Genomic DNA, 14,535 nt, shown 5'->3' with positions numbered 1-14,535 from the left:
GAGAAATTCTAAGCCTGGATTATCTTAAGTATTTTCAGAACACAGTGGTACCTCGAAAAGATTCTTCCCTGTAAGCAAATCTACTGAAACACTGAGAACCGTGGACCTCTCCAGAGACAGCTTGGGTGGGGATGGTTGGGGGTGTCGGGGAAGGAGAGGGGTGCTAAGACAATGTATTGATCATGTCTCTCAATCATGAACATTATGTGATATAATCTACTGTGATGAGTCTTATTTTTTATGACCTTCCAAGAGAGCTCAATAATGTACACTGAGAAGTTGAGCTTTATTAGAATTCCCATGGCATAAAATCACTCACCACCACATTTATTGCTTCCACCTACAGTCATGTACAGGGGCCAAACTGTTCACTGGAAACAGAGAACTGAATTTTCATACTAAAATAGCAGGTTTGGTTAGAACATCTAGTCAGGTTAGATCAGGAGAGGTTCCAGGTTCGGGGAATAGCAAGTCCCCGTGTACATGTAGCAAAGCAGCACTTGGAAAGCCTACTCACTTCACAAACACTGTGTGTTTATGCATCAGTTCCACATATTTACTGCCATTTACTATACTTTATAAAAAATAGAAACAAATATTTTTCAACAGTAAACATAAAACTGTGTTTACATAAATGGCATTTGATTCACAGAGAGCAGTGTCTTCAATGTGGATTACTGTAAATACCAAGATAAATAAATTTCTATATTTAATATACATAACCTATACATGTAAGGTACTTATCAAGGCATAATATCAGAGTTGATCATACAATGATCCTTTGCACAATTATGTGAAGCTTTAAAAATATGTCAAATAATAGATACACATTAGATCCATATAGCAAGAAACAGGTCAAATAAAATTTACAGTGAGACACTGACAACATTTCTCTATGTTTAGAATTGCACGTTTTTATTTGATAATCAATGAAAGTAATGAACATGCTGCTCATAAATCTTTTGTGTGAAGAAATGAAACACTCTATCAACAGCCCTTTTGCATTATACCATTTGAACAGTTTTATCACCTAATCCATCATAGGGACAGTTCTTCTGTTTAAATGGCATTCAGATGCAAATAATAATAAAAAGCCAAAATTTAATTCCACAACATCAGGCTCTGTTTGGTAAACTGAAAGACTTCATCATGATCACATTACTAACTTAAGTGTTCCACGAAACTACAGTGGCAGACCCAGACCATGTAGGGCTGGGGGGCACAGATTAAACCTTTAATACTGAAGCCAGATCCCCACCAGGTCCAGTTGACATAAAAAAATGATCCAAATTGAGAGTTAAGGGAAACAGCATGTACAGTCACCCAAAAAAGTCCTGTCGCGAACCACGATTCAGACTCGTGAACACGAAGCAGTAGACACTGATACATTATTCTGTCCATAAATGCTTCGGATTCAAGAGTCCGAATCTCGGGGTTCATGGTTCGTGGCAGGATATTTTTGGGTGACTGTACCTCTGCCACTGATCTACTCCACCCTGAGTCCTTAGTCACAAAGAACAACACATGAATGGTAGCTGTAAATTGAAGAGTAACAAGCAACTACAGCTGATTGAGGTAAGACACAAAGAGTAAGCTTTAACAGCACCTAAGATCACAAGTACACTTTAAAGTGACCAAAAACATCACCAGTAGATGACCAAGTTGTCCACAACCATGGTCCTGTCTTATTATGAACAAGTGTCCACAACCATGGCCCTGTCTTATTATGAACAAGTGTCCACAACCATGGTCCTGTCTTATTATGAACAAGTGTCCACAACCATGGCCCTGTCTTATTATGAACAAGTGTCCACAACCATGGCCTTCATATGAACAAGTACAACCATGGTCCTGTCTTATTATGAACAAGTGTCCACAACCATGGTCCTGTCTTATTATGAACAAGTGTCCACAACCATGGTCCTGTCTTATTATGAACAAGTGTCCACAACCATGGTCCTGTCTTATTATGAACAAGTGTCCACAACCATGGTCCTGTCTTATTATGAACAAGTGTCCACAACCATGGTCCTGTCTTATTATGAACAAGTGTCCACAACCATGGTCCTGTCTTATTATGAACAAGTGTCCACAACCATGGCCCTGTCTTTATGAACAAGTGTCCACAACCATGGCTGTCTTATGAACAAGTGTCCTCATGGTCTGTCTTGTATGAACAAGTGCACAACCATGGCCTGTCTTATTATGAACAAGTGTCCACAACCATGGTCCTGTCTTATTATGAACAAGTGTCCACAACCATGGCCCTGTCTTATGAACAAGTGTCCTATGGTCCTGTCTTATTATGAACAAGTGTCACAACCATGGCCCTGTCTTATTATGAACAAGTGTCACAACCATGGCCCTGTCTTGTATGAACAAGTGTCACAACAACCATGGCCCTGTCTTTTATGAACAAGTGTCCACAACCATGGTCCTGTCTTATTATGAACAAGTGTCACAACCATGGCCCTGTCTTATTATGAACAAGCGTCCACAACCATGGTCCTGTCTTATTATGAACAAGTGTCCACAACCATGGTCCTGTCTTATTATGAACAAGTGTCCACAACCATGGTCCTGTCTTATTATGAACAAGTGTCCACATGGCCTGTCTTCCACAATTTACAGTATTTTGATTTAATTGCTGATATTGGTAGTCCAGTAATTCACATGTACAGTTTTTATCAATCACCAACACTGACTGGCTGATACTTGTATACCCTTTTGCCCAGTTCATATAGTTCAACCCTCTAGAAGCTGATGTAACCCCCCGATGATTTTATTCAACTGAGAGTAACCCCTGCACGCTAAAGGATTAATGACCTGTTTTTAGTCCAAGTTATTTTCTGATAAATTTCATGAGGGTATTAGTAATAAGTACATATATTGAGAAAATAAAGAGCATAGGAAACTTAATCTGCTCCTATAAGACATCCCTGCTTCTCACTTACCAACAGCCAGACACTAGAATATCTTTAGTAGTATATTTATGATGAAACTTACAGTATATACAGAGAGAATGTCTTTAATATCTTCCTCAACCTGTATGATTAAGAATACATTAAAGCAATACAATACAATACACAAATTTTGATTACCATGATCAATAAGAAACTGCAAAAAATCAGTCTCAGTTGACCTACTGCTAAATCATTAATGGATGACTACGCTGTCATATTTCTTACAAGAGATTTTACCAGAACAATATACTCCACTTAATGAATACCAAATCCTAACATGCACCCGCACTTACATTCCAGGGTTTTATACCTTTCATATTTTTGTAAATTAATAAAAACCGTTAGTTTTCCTTTACAAAGAGGTCTTCAATTATTACATATACTCTGTGCTTTAACAGCACTGTTCGCTGTATTAGGAGCAAGGTGGCTTGTGGTTTTAATCTGGCAGACAAATCCTGTAACAGTCGTGAGACAGAGGGTCAGACTACAGTATTCTGAAAATATCCTGCACCTGTGGGCCCAATTTAAATTTTCCATGCTTTGTATTTCCCAGTATCTTTGTGTGAGGCTTGTGGCAAAAGCCTCAATGTGGCATAGGCCTCTCACCCAAAAGAAGTAGATGGAATGTGGCCCAGTCAAGACATACTGCATCAAATTGTGTGTGGTGTCCCATGCAGGAGGAAAGCGACGCCCCTATATTTGATTCTGTAGACAAGGATAATTCTCATGCATAGTGACAGTGATACAAATGGAGATGTAGACTTTCCTCAAAAGTTGACTAGTGAATCTTAGGGGAACTGGAGTGAGAAGGATGAGAAATATGCAGTGTTGTGCGTTAGCGCGCCATCAATGGACGGTGGCAACTTTTGTTAACGCTGGCCTCGATGCCATAATTTTTGGGCAGGTGGCGCTAAGGGTGGCGCAGTTAACATTTCACCTGGCCGAGCGTCAGCGCCAATTTGTTCATCAACTTCAAAATTTTATTTTCCAAGTTCGATTTTCAATTACACTACTGGATCTTGTTATAATGACGACGGAAAAATTTTGCGTGCCGCCCACGCAGCTTTCTACAAACGATTTTCAAGTCAGAAAAGGCCACCAACCAGTTGTCCAGGTTGGTGGAGAGTCGATGCACAAGAGTGAGAGCAGCAGCAGCAGTGAGGGAGACGACAAAGGCCATGACGTGGAGGACCAATTGTTCCAGGCCCTGTCTGAGACCCGACCCCACAGGTATGAAAAAGACAGTGACCTTTTCAAGTATTTCCTGGGGGAGAAACCTTCGACAAGGACACCTTCCCCAACAAGGCCATGAGGGAGTTGTTCATCATATACAACACACCCATCCCCTCTAGTGCTGCCGTGGAGCGCATGTTCTCTATGGGCAAGGACATCTTGAGGCCCAAGCGCAGCAGAATGAGCGACAAGCATTTTGAGATGCTAGTATTCTTGTGGGGGAACAACACTGGAAATATGCTGGTGGTAATGAAGTGGCTTCTACAAGCCATGTGTCCACCCACGAGGGTCCCACATTGATGGTGTAAATGCTAAGATTCTAATGTTCTTATCTTTATTTTTTTTATAAATTTATCCATCCAGTGGATAATGACCAAGAGCTGTCATCACTGTCCTCAAAGGTTAACACACGATCGGTGTGATATTCACACACCACAGTTTGGATTTCTGGTACAGAAGTGGATACAGCGCTTCCCTCCTGTTCCAGGAGTCAGTGGTTCGATTCCTGGGCGCTCCCAGTTCACCCAATTGTAAATGGGTACAGTACTTGGGGGAAGTGAATGCAGTCGAGAGTAGTTCTGGCCACACTGCCTCCTTGTGTACCAAAGGCTTAATATAGTGTGTGCTGTATCCACATATTCCCTAATGGGCAGTAATGCCTATGGGACCCACTCTCACTGTTCAGTTGGGCATATTCATTCATGGTGATACAGTATTCTCTTACTCAGTCCTGCTATCTTATCTATGATTCCCCTATACGTACTTCTGCCTTCATATGCATATTAATCTTAAGTACAGTTCCTGTACTGTATTGTAAAAGTCATCAAACTCTCCATACCACCTTCAGTATGTGTACCCTTCACTATTTCCTGCCAGCCTCTTGTCTCTATGAGTCATGTAATTTTCCCTCCTAACTGAACACTATCAAGAGACTATTTGACTACACTCAAACACTCCTCATCCTCCTGATACAAACACCTGCAGAACCAGAACCTTCCACCACTGATCACCCACATCAACATAAAGGGCTGTCAATATTTATCATCACTAATACCCCAGCCATTATTAAGTACTAATGTATCTGGTAATACCTCCTGAGTTGAAACATTCTGAAAGCCCTGAAGAGAAATAGTCATGTGAGACGTAAGAAAATACCCCTGTGCAAAGGTCCATAAGATTATAATACATAGTTGACACAAGTGAGATTACCCCAAAATAATTGTTTACTGCAACTTCACTCCCTTCAATTGTGTGAAAGGTGGATCAATGGATACATAAACTTAATAAAGAGCAAGGAGAAAGGTGTACAGGTATAAAGAAAGTGAGCAAAGGGGCTGTAACTGCAAACTGAAGCCATTTACCAACACTTCCTCATCTTTACAGTGTATTGCCATGTACATCAGGCAAAAGGTTTGGTTCTAGGGGTTTCCTTTACCGCCTTTGTTCTGACTGTTTTAAACAAAGAGGAAAGCGTGGATAACATCAAGATCACCTCCTTTAACACCACTGAGACAAGCAGTGGTCTGTTTCCTGTAAGACAATCTAAAACATGTCACATATTAAGGTTTACCGTCATGATAAGTGGCTTACAAATTTGTCAAACATCATTGATATTTACACTCACATATAAGTTATAAAAAATTATTAATATATTCCTTAAGAAACATATTTGTAGTCTTAATGTATTTTCTCAATTGCGACTGATTTACAGTAGTACACTTATCTTATAAAGACCACCATGATCACAAATATGTAAATGGTAAACAGTGAACACTTTTAATGAACAAAGCAAGAACAAGGGTGAACCATGTAACAAAGTGGCGGTGACTTGAAAAACTAACAAAGCTCTGATGCAAAATTTACTCTGTATTACTCCTAATTTTCTATGATATGAGACACAAGACAGAAAAATGCTATTCTAGTCAACACTACGATTAACATAACTTGTTTTTCTCAGTCACTGAAATGTATAATGGGATCCCAAGCTTGACTGGAAGCCATGACAGCTCCTTGAAGGGAAAGACCGATGTATAATATCACATCTGTTTTCTGGGTTTTTTTCCCAGTGATTCTTTTTTCAATTAACAATCCAAATTGCTTAACAGAATGAGTCATAAACTAAACACCCTGACAGTCTCACATGTACATATATACTGTATGTACCATAAGCAGTGCAGGTACAGGGTGGTCACATGTACGTATATACTGTATGTACCATAAGCAGTGCAGGTACAGGGTGGTCACATGTACGTATATACTGTATATACCATAAGCAGTGCAGGTACAGGGTGGTCACATGTACGTATATACTGTATGTACCATAAGCAGTGCAGGTACAGGGTGGTCACATGTACGTATATACTGTATGTACCATAAGCAGTGCAGGTACAGGGTGGTCACATGTACGTATATACTGTATGTACCATAAGCAGTGCAGGTACAGGGTGGTCAGAATTAAGAACAACACCAACTATCTCATTATTCACTGTCATTTGTTCTTTTTCTCTGGTAAGGCAATAAGAAGGAATAAATGAGAGTCCGTGTTGCTCTCTTCTCTGGCCACTCACTTCCTTGCTAGTCTGGTATCTTGGTGTGCCTATGGTTTAAATAGCATGAGTGCTGCCTAACTTGAATATGATGACACGGTACAAGCATAATTTAACAACTACTCCCTCGGTTTAGGGTGCTTGCTGGTTTAATCTGGTCTGTCACACTCCTATAGATGTTTAGCTGTTTCTCCTGCTGTCACTGGGATGAGGATATTCATGATATGCAAGATTGGCTCTATCCTAAGGGCTAAACTAAACTTTGGACCCAGAACCAGAATGTTCATACTAAAATTGGGTCTGGCTACATCATGTTTGGGGTTAATATTTAGAAGTTGCCACAACCTAACTGAATATTGAGTCATATACGGGTACAGATTTATTTTTATTTTTTATTCTATAACGTTTTTGTCGGAAATGTATACGGTGGCTTTTGAGTTAATTTAATTTTTATTTTATAATATTTGGCCAATCAGTGGGAGTGTTTGATGTGATGTAATACTGAACTCGAGCGCCAATCGGCGGAACTTTCAATTCGTGCTCAGTTGGAAGATGGCTACTGTGTGTCAAGCATGCACACTCGCACCAAAAAGTATCGGTGCAGGGTGAGATCGATGACTTCCGAAACGATACGTATACACTGTGATATGTCGGGAAGGTTGGTAAGTGTATCCTCATAACCCCCCCCCCCCACTAGGTGTTGCCATATGGCTGACAATCAGTGTGTTTGTTTCCTCTTTTCGGATTGTTGCTTTGTGTCGACTGAATGATGAGCGAGGGTTCGGTCTCGGTGAACGTGGGTATAAAACAGAGGCAATATGAAGCAGTAGAGATCTACACATGCCAGACGACATGGAAACCTCAGAGGGAACACGAGGAGCTATTATTGCCCTTCATAACGAAGGGTTCGGCGTCACAGATATTAGCCAGCGGGTTGGTGTCCACAGGAACACCGCTGCACGATGGATTCGGCGATACCTCGAAACTGGTGCTACAGACGACAGGTCTCGGAGCGGCCGTCCACGCTGCACCACCCCTCAGGACGACCAGGTTGAGTGGTTTATTTGGTAGCATAAATTAATGTGGCAATATTCACAAGTATCACAAATAATTTTGTTAACAGGGAGCTCCTCATATTTCACACTGTCTATTTATCACTTCCCGACCTTATTTATAACGGTTTGTTTCACTTGACCAGGGCTGCCAACATACGGCTGGAACAACTCGCCTTTCCCAATACCTATCGTCACTGGTCTCAAATTGTTCACACTACAGTATGCACCGATACTTTTTGTTGCGAGTGTACATTGGCTGACTGGTGCGTTATTCACCACGTTTTGGACAATGATGCAGCAGCCGTTAATATTTTTAGGGCTCACGGTGTTCTTGCTTCATCTGTGAAGTGTCCGAGGTGTAATTTCGACTGTTGGTATCGTGCAGATCACCGTAAACAGGACTGTAATAAGAGAGACACTGGCAAAGAGAGAGAGATCCAATCCAGTCAGTGTGGATTTTCCGTGTCTGTGTTAAGGGCACTTGGTTGGATATGCATATCCTACCCTGGAAAAATGTATTGTTTTGTTATACTTTCAACGGGAAACACTCTTCTCAGCGGTACAATAACAGGAGATTTAGGAATATCATCAGCAAGTTTTGTTGAATGGAAAATTTTTTAAGAGGTATGGGAATGTTGGCTAGATAACCAAGAACCAATTGTAGTGGAAGTGGACAAAAGCAAATATGAAAAATCAAAATATAATCGTAGATGTGAGATAACTGGAGTGGGGGGTTGTATAAAGTGATGTCAAAAAGTTAATTTATTACACCAGTTCCTGACCGCAGTGCTGAGACACATACTTTTTATCTTATTCGCCACTTATCAGATTACTAGCCATTTGGGCGGTCCATCTTCAACGTTATGTGAAATCGGATACTCTTATTCATACTGACCTTCGCAGGGTTTACAGGACTCTAAATAAATGTGGTTATATTTGTTAATCACAGTAAGAACTTTGTGGACCCCTCAGCTGGTGTCCATATACAAAATATTGAACGTCTTTGGAATGACGTTAAAAGTTGTGTTCTTCGTGCTGGGAACAAGAAAGAACATAACTGGGAATATTTTGCTCCGGTAGATATGTTTCAAGTTTATCACTCAGATGAGTACAACATACTGCACCACTTCCTCATTCAAGTTGCATCACTTTATCCTCTTGTATCTCTCACTTAAGGTAAGTTTCTTGCACAATAGGGGTTAGGTTAGGTTATTATTTTTTTGTTTTCTTAACTCCTACTTTTTTTCCCAATATCTTCACTATGGCTCATTTCCAAAGGTAATGGAGGTTATATTTGTATTTAACACGATGATTTACACTATAGAAACCTATTTTCAAAAGTCAATTAGGTGGTGGCAACTTCTAAATGTTTACAATGTTTGGTTAGGTTAGGTTCCAGGTCTATGGATGAGGAAGCCCCTTCCTTTATTGATCTCACTAAGGCATGGGAAACTAATGGTAATAAACACTTTACCTAAAATATTTCTATTTACAAAAGAAATTTCACAATACCTGTATTGTGAATCAAGTAAAAAGTTTTAAATAACAGCTAAACAATTTATGGATCGCCATATGCAACAGTTACATTTTGCCAGGAATGATAAATCACACTAAAATTATTACAGTCATTTCATTCTCAATTTTTAACAGTGCGGTGAGACATAAATTTTGTTAGTACGGTTAAAATTGAGAGGTGATGAGAACTATGTATGTGGATAAACACGACATATCTACAAAAGACAACCTGTAGGAAGTGATACAGGATGGCCAATGGTCAACAAAAATGTATCATCAACAGAAACATGATACCATTAATATTTTCAACTGACAAACCATCAAACATTATCTCAACCTAATCAAATTTTCCTGTGATCATTTGGTTAGGTTTGGTTGTCTAAAAAAAATAGTTCAATGATTCTGTTTGTGATAATTTTGTTACACTGGCCATCTTGCAGAAGTAAACTATATGAACAGCATCAAGTCATGTACTTGGGGCCATTCCTGAAAGCCCTTAATCATATCTATTATGTGTCAAGTGAAAAAACGAGACTGATACCAATACCGATTCCTGAAATTCAGAGGTAAATAAGATATGTACATGAAGCAGCAGCACTTTACAACAGAGTAAGACTACAAGTGTTAAAAAAGGCAACTGACTGGTGTGTCTAGGCGTAATGGCTGACAGCTTACACTTTATTATTATTAGATCGACCACAGTGGACACACAATGTTTTCACTGTTAAGGTCTTATGAGGCCTTGTGTAAGACAGTGACAAGCCCATACTGTTTAAAAGAGAGATATCGAGTGTTAAACGAGGTCTCATTTTGTAGGTATTTTACTGTAGGTTATGTGTGTGATAATGTGATGGAAAATAATGACCACAGAGGCAGCAGTAAACAAATATAACTGATATGAAATAAAAAAAAGTGTATTATTGTCACACGACTCACTATTATTGTTAAATAATCTCTTCTTCTAACGCTTACGGTGACTGCTGAAGCTTGTCTGCTTGTGGTGTGTTGTGGGAGGGTCGATGATGAGGAATATTAATATCCTAGTAGGCCTATCCATTATGTGGGTGCATTTCATATCAATTGAACTCAAAAGCTTAAGACAGAGAATTTTGTTGGTTAAGTCGCCTACAGCCCAAAAATTGTCAAAAATTACCTAAATATTATTGATAACTACATTACTGAAGCAACCATAAGTCCATGCAAGTGCCTCAATGTATACACCTCGGCTTAGTTCCATTTTTCTCTTTGCGTTCACATCACACTGGGTCTCTGCAGTCCTCCTATCCAGACTCCACTGGATGATTATCACTGCAGTATCTGAGGAATTCATTACTCACGAATATTAAGCACAAAATATACCAGATGATTTTAACATTAAACCAGACTGGACACTCATTGACCGGTGGCAGCTTGAGACTATGTTGATTACCGCTGGTGTGAGGGATACTCCTCCCCCCCCCCCTCATCACTGTCTTATGCCCAATACAACACTGGCATTTCAGTAGGGTAGTGATAGGCAGCGGGTTTCTTGTCCACACCATTTTCACATTGATGTCCGGCTTGTCACTATCTTACGCAAAGTTTCATACTGAAGTAACTGTATCATTATTTCAGTGACAAATTCAACGGCGAAACAACAATGAGAATCCGCCGGGAATTAACAACTTCCTAGAACAGATTTTATTTAATTCTACATCATTAACTTCTACTGTATGGAACAATGGAACACTAATAAACTGTCTTTTTCCTTGTCCACTAATTAAGGTTTTCTTAGCTACAGTAACTGCCACAATTTCGGAAACATTTACGTATAATACATGGCAAAATCTCATAACCTACTGTACAACCAATATTAATGTACCAACCTGAAAACACAAACACCAGAGTCTTTTTTTCCCATTGTAATTATTTTACTACTGTACTTTATTCTACAACAACAACAACAACATCAACAACAAATTAGCCCTTCAGTATCACATTAAAGTCAGAAACTACCTTAACTACTTTATGAAGGGTATTGGTATCAGTCCCTTACTAATTATAGCTATAGATATCTCTGGATGGATCACTGGTGGCTTCACGCCTTAGTCTAAACTAATATTTTTTTTTTTTTCACTGGGAAGCTCGTAATGGGATTCTCGTATATAACTGGACTTTCACTTGGGGGTAATGCTATTTCCACATCATTAATCAGTTTGGGTATTTTTCTCCTAAACTACAATATCACTGGTACAATCACATTATGTGTGGTTCAAACTAGTATCTTGTATCCCTGTGACATGAGCAGTTTCGTTCTACAGTATTATGTTTTCCCATATTTATCAAATACAGTGTTTACCAATCACTATCCAGTATGGTACTTTGACTGCAAATGTTTGTTACAGTCGTGCCATGGAGTACAAAAACTCATAACAGGAGCCAGTGTGACAGCACTTGAAAGCGATCAAAATATATCACATGCTAAAATCACACAATCCTCTCCATGTAGCCATACAATACATTCACACTTGTGTTTGTTATTTGGCTGTGGTTACTGATCCAGGTTAGGCTCTCAAGTTATTTATGCCAGAGCAAGGTGTACAGTCCCCTTCACTAGTGTGTTTACAGGGGCTCCTCACCAGGTCTTATGCAGTGTGGCGGTCCTGTGTTTGTTTACATTCGGCAGAAGGAAACTAACAATAGTAAACAACTATGGAATCAAATTAAAACAACATTAAAACAAATATCTCAAAGATAATGATTTGTGGAGTGTTTACATGATGAGCCCCTGTAAATGTACTAGTGAATGGGACTGTACATAGCCTGTGTACAAAATAACCGTTAATGACACTGGACACAAACCAACCACACTTAAACCAAACCTAACCTAACCAAACCAACCACACTCAACTTAACCAAACCTAAAAATTTTAAGTTAGATTAAGCTTGTAGGCTATGGTGTATGGTGTGGCTCCTAGAACTGTACACACTGTGACCAAATCAGTCTTATGCAATGTGATGGGGCACTTATCTTGTGCACAGGCTATGCATTACCCAATACTCTAACAAAAGATATGGCGAGATTGATCCTAAAATCCTTCTTTCTGGCACGACAATACAGGGTTGCCAGTTAAGGTTGACATACTAAACACAGGGTCAAGCAGTCATCTCTATCCTTCCTATCAACACGGTCAGCAAAAGTTGGGGAGGGGGGGGGACCTAGCACAATAGCTCTACTATCTAGTTTATGACTAATCTGTCATCTGGGGGTGGGGGGGAGACTCCCTGGCTACAGCCCCTGCCAGAAAAAGCAATTATAAAATCAACCCTGACATTTCTAGCTTATACCCTTACCCAGGCGGCTTCTCTTAATCGATAGAACATTACGTAGTCTAAAAGGAGGAGACAATTAAAAAATAAAAAAACTCCACAATAAGTCAGACAAGATCCCTCAGAAAAGAGACCATTTTTTTTACATTGAACATACTTGGCACTCTCAACTCTCACTGGCATTGTCTTTCATTCTCTGGAAATCACATCCCATAAATTTGACCACAGAGAGAGTCCTTTAGAGACATGTAAGGTGAAATCCTCCCCAATGCTGAATCAGGTATATACTGTGCAGATCACTATGGAAGGTCATAAAGGAGAAGTTCACAAACCCCTTCATCGTCTAAATTAAACTACCAATGCAAAGAATACCAAGATAACTCAAACCTAAGACTTATAGATAAAGAATGGGAAGAGACAATCCTGCTTCAAATCCCACCAGAAACAGGACCAACTACACACCTAATTGAAGCAAATTAAGGATTCCTACCCATTGGGATGACTTGAACCATTAACCAGAAGCATACAGTCAAACTTTAAGGATTTAATGCTGTTTTTTCCTTTTCATGTTGTCACCCGTGTTGATCACTTCCCATAAAAATAATACGTATATGTAGTGTAATCCATTTCTTTTGAGGTATAGATCTCCGAGTCAATGCCCACGAAGTAGTACAGTCAACTTATACAACCAGGTTGAAGTACTGCATGTACTCAGCAGTCGAAAGATTACAAAAGTTTGATCAAAATACAGAACTTGTATGAAGGTTTTCTTAATAATTGAAATTAACAAACCAATAAGATACCCAATAAACCACTTCAATTCATTATACAATACTGGTAAGCAAATAACTTTTGAAACTTTACCCAAATTCAATAATAACTTTTTCCATGGAATTAGCCTCCTTAGTAGAAGAGGAAAGGACGAACCCTCATTCCTATCATTAACATACAGTAAGTATCTTAAAGGCTGAAGATCTTGATGGTGTCAAATGTCCCTAATCCAGACACAGAGGCATTCCTCACACCTAAATATTGCTTTAAAGAACTTTGTTTATGACCTGGAAGACTGATTCACCACAAATGTCACTACTCTAATATGTAGCCTCTATGAAACAGGGACCATCTGAACCATTAAAATGGGGTTTTGGTGACCACTTTTTTCCTGGATAAAAAAACAGTGAAGAAGAAAACTGGCCTAATGTCCAAATAGCAATAACACAAATTTAACACATTGCAAACAATCATTCCATGGATAATTATTGGTGCCCTGGCCACAAACAATAGACTCACAGGATAAGAATACTTGTATACTGTAGTGCTTAATCACTCAATCCCCCCATGAAACATTGTCACACACAAATAGTGGACAGCCACTCTCAATGGAGTTTGACTAATAAAGAGAATCAAGCAACTAAAGTAGTAGATCTTAGAAGGTCGCTCAGATATCTAGGCCGTCTGTCCCTCGTAATGATCTTCAAGAATAAGGTGCTACCCTGTCTCGTCCCCAAGATATGCTAGAGATTGTTAGTTGATCGAGAATGTCCAAAGAAGAGCCACCAGACTGGTGCCTCCACTACAGCACCTCAGTTACCCAAAGAGATTAGAACGCCTGCAACTGCCGAGTATTACTATAAACCTAATCGAAGTTTCTAAACATCTCAGAGGGCACTACTCGGTCGAGTGTCCATACCTGGAGCTGGTAGATGCCGCTCCACAAGAGGTCACAGCTCACTTGATTGATTGATTGTGGTAATTACATCCCTGGTGACGCAACAGCTGAGGTCATATGTCGCTGAATTAAAAAAGACTTGAAAGACTAAAATCAAATAATTCAAGGTAAAAAACATAAATAATGTAACAAATAACACAGCTTAAGGTTGAAGAAGCCACAAGTCCAGAAAATTGTGAAGGCAA

This window comes from Homarus americanus, unplaced genomic scaffold (genome assembly GCF_018991925.1).
Source record: "Homarus americanus isolate GMGI-L3 unplaced genomic scaffold, GMGI_Hamer_2.0 scaffold8022, whole genome shotgun sequence".
In the NCBI taxonomy this organism is placed as follows: Eukaryota; Metazoa; Arthropoda; class Malacostraca; order Decapoda; family Nephropidae; genus Homarus; species Homarus americanus.
Note: the sequence above shows the minus strand (reverse complement) of the source record.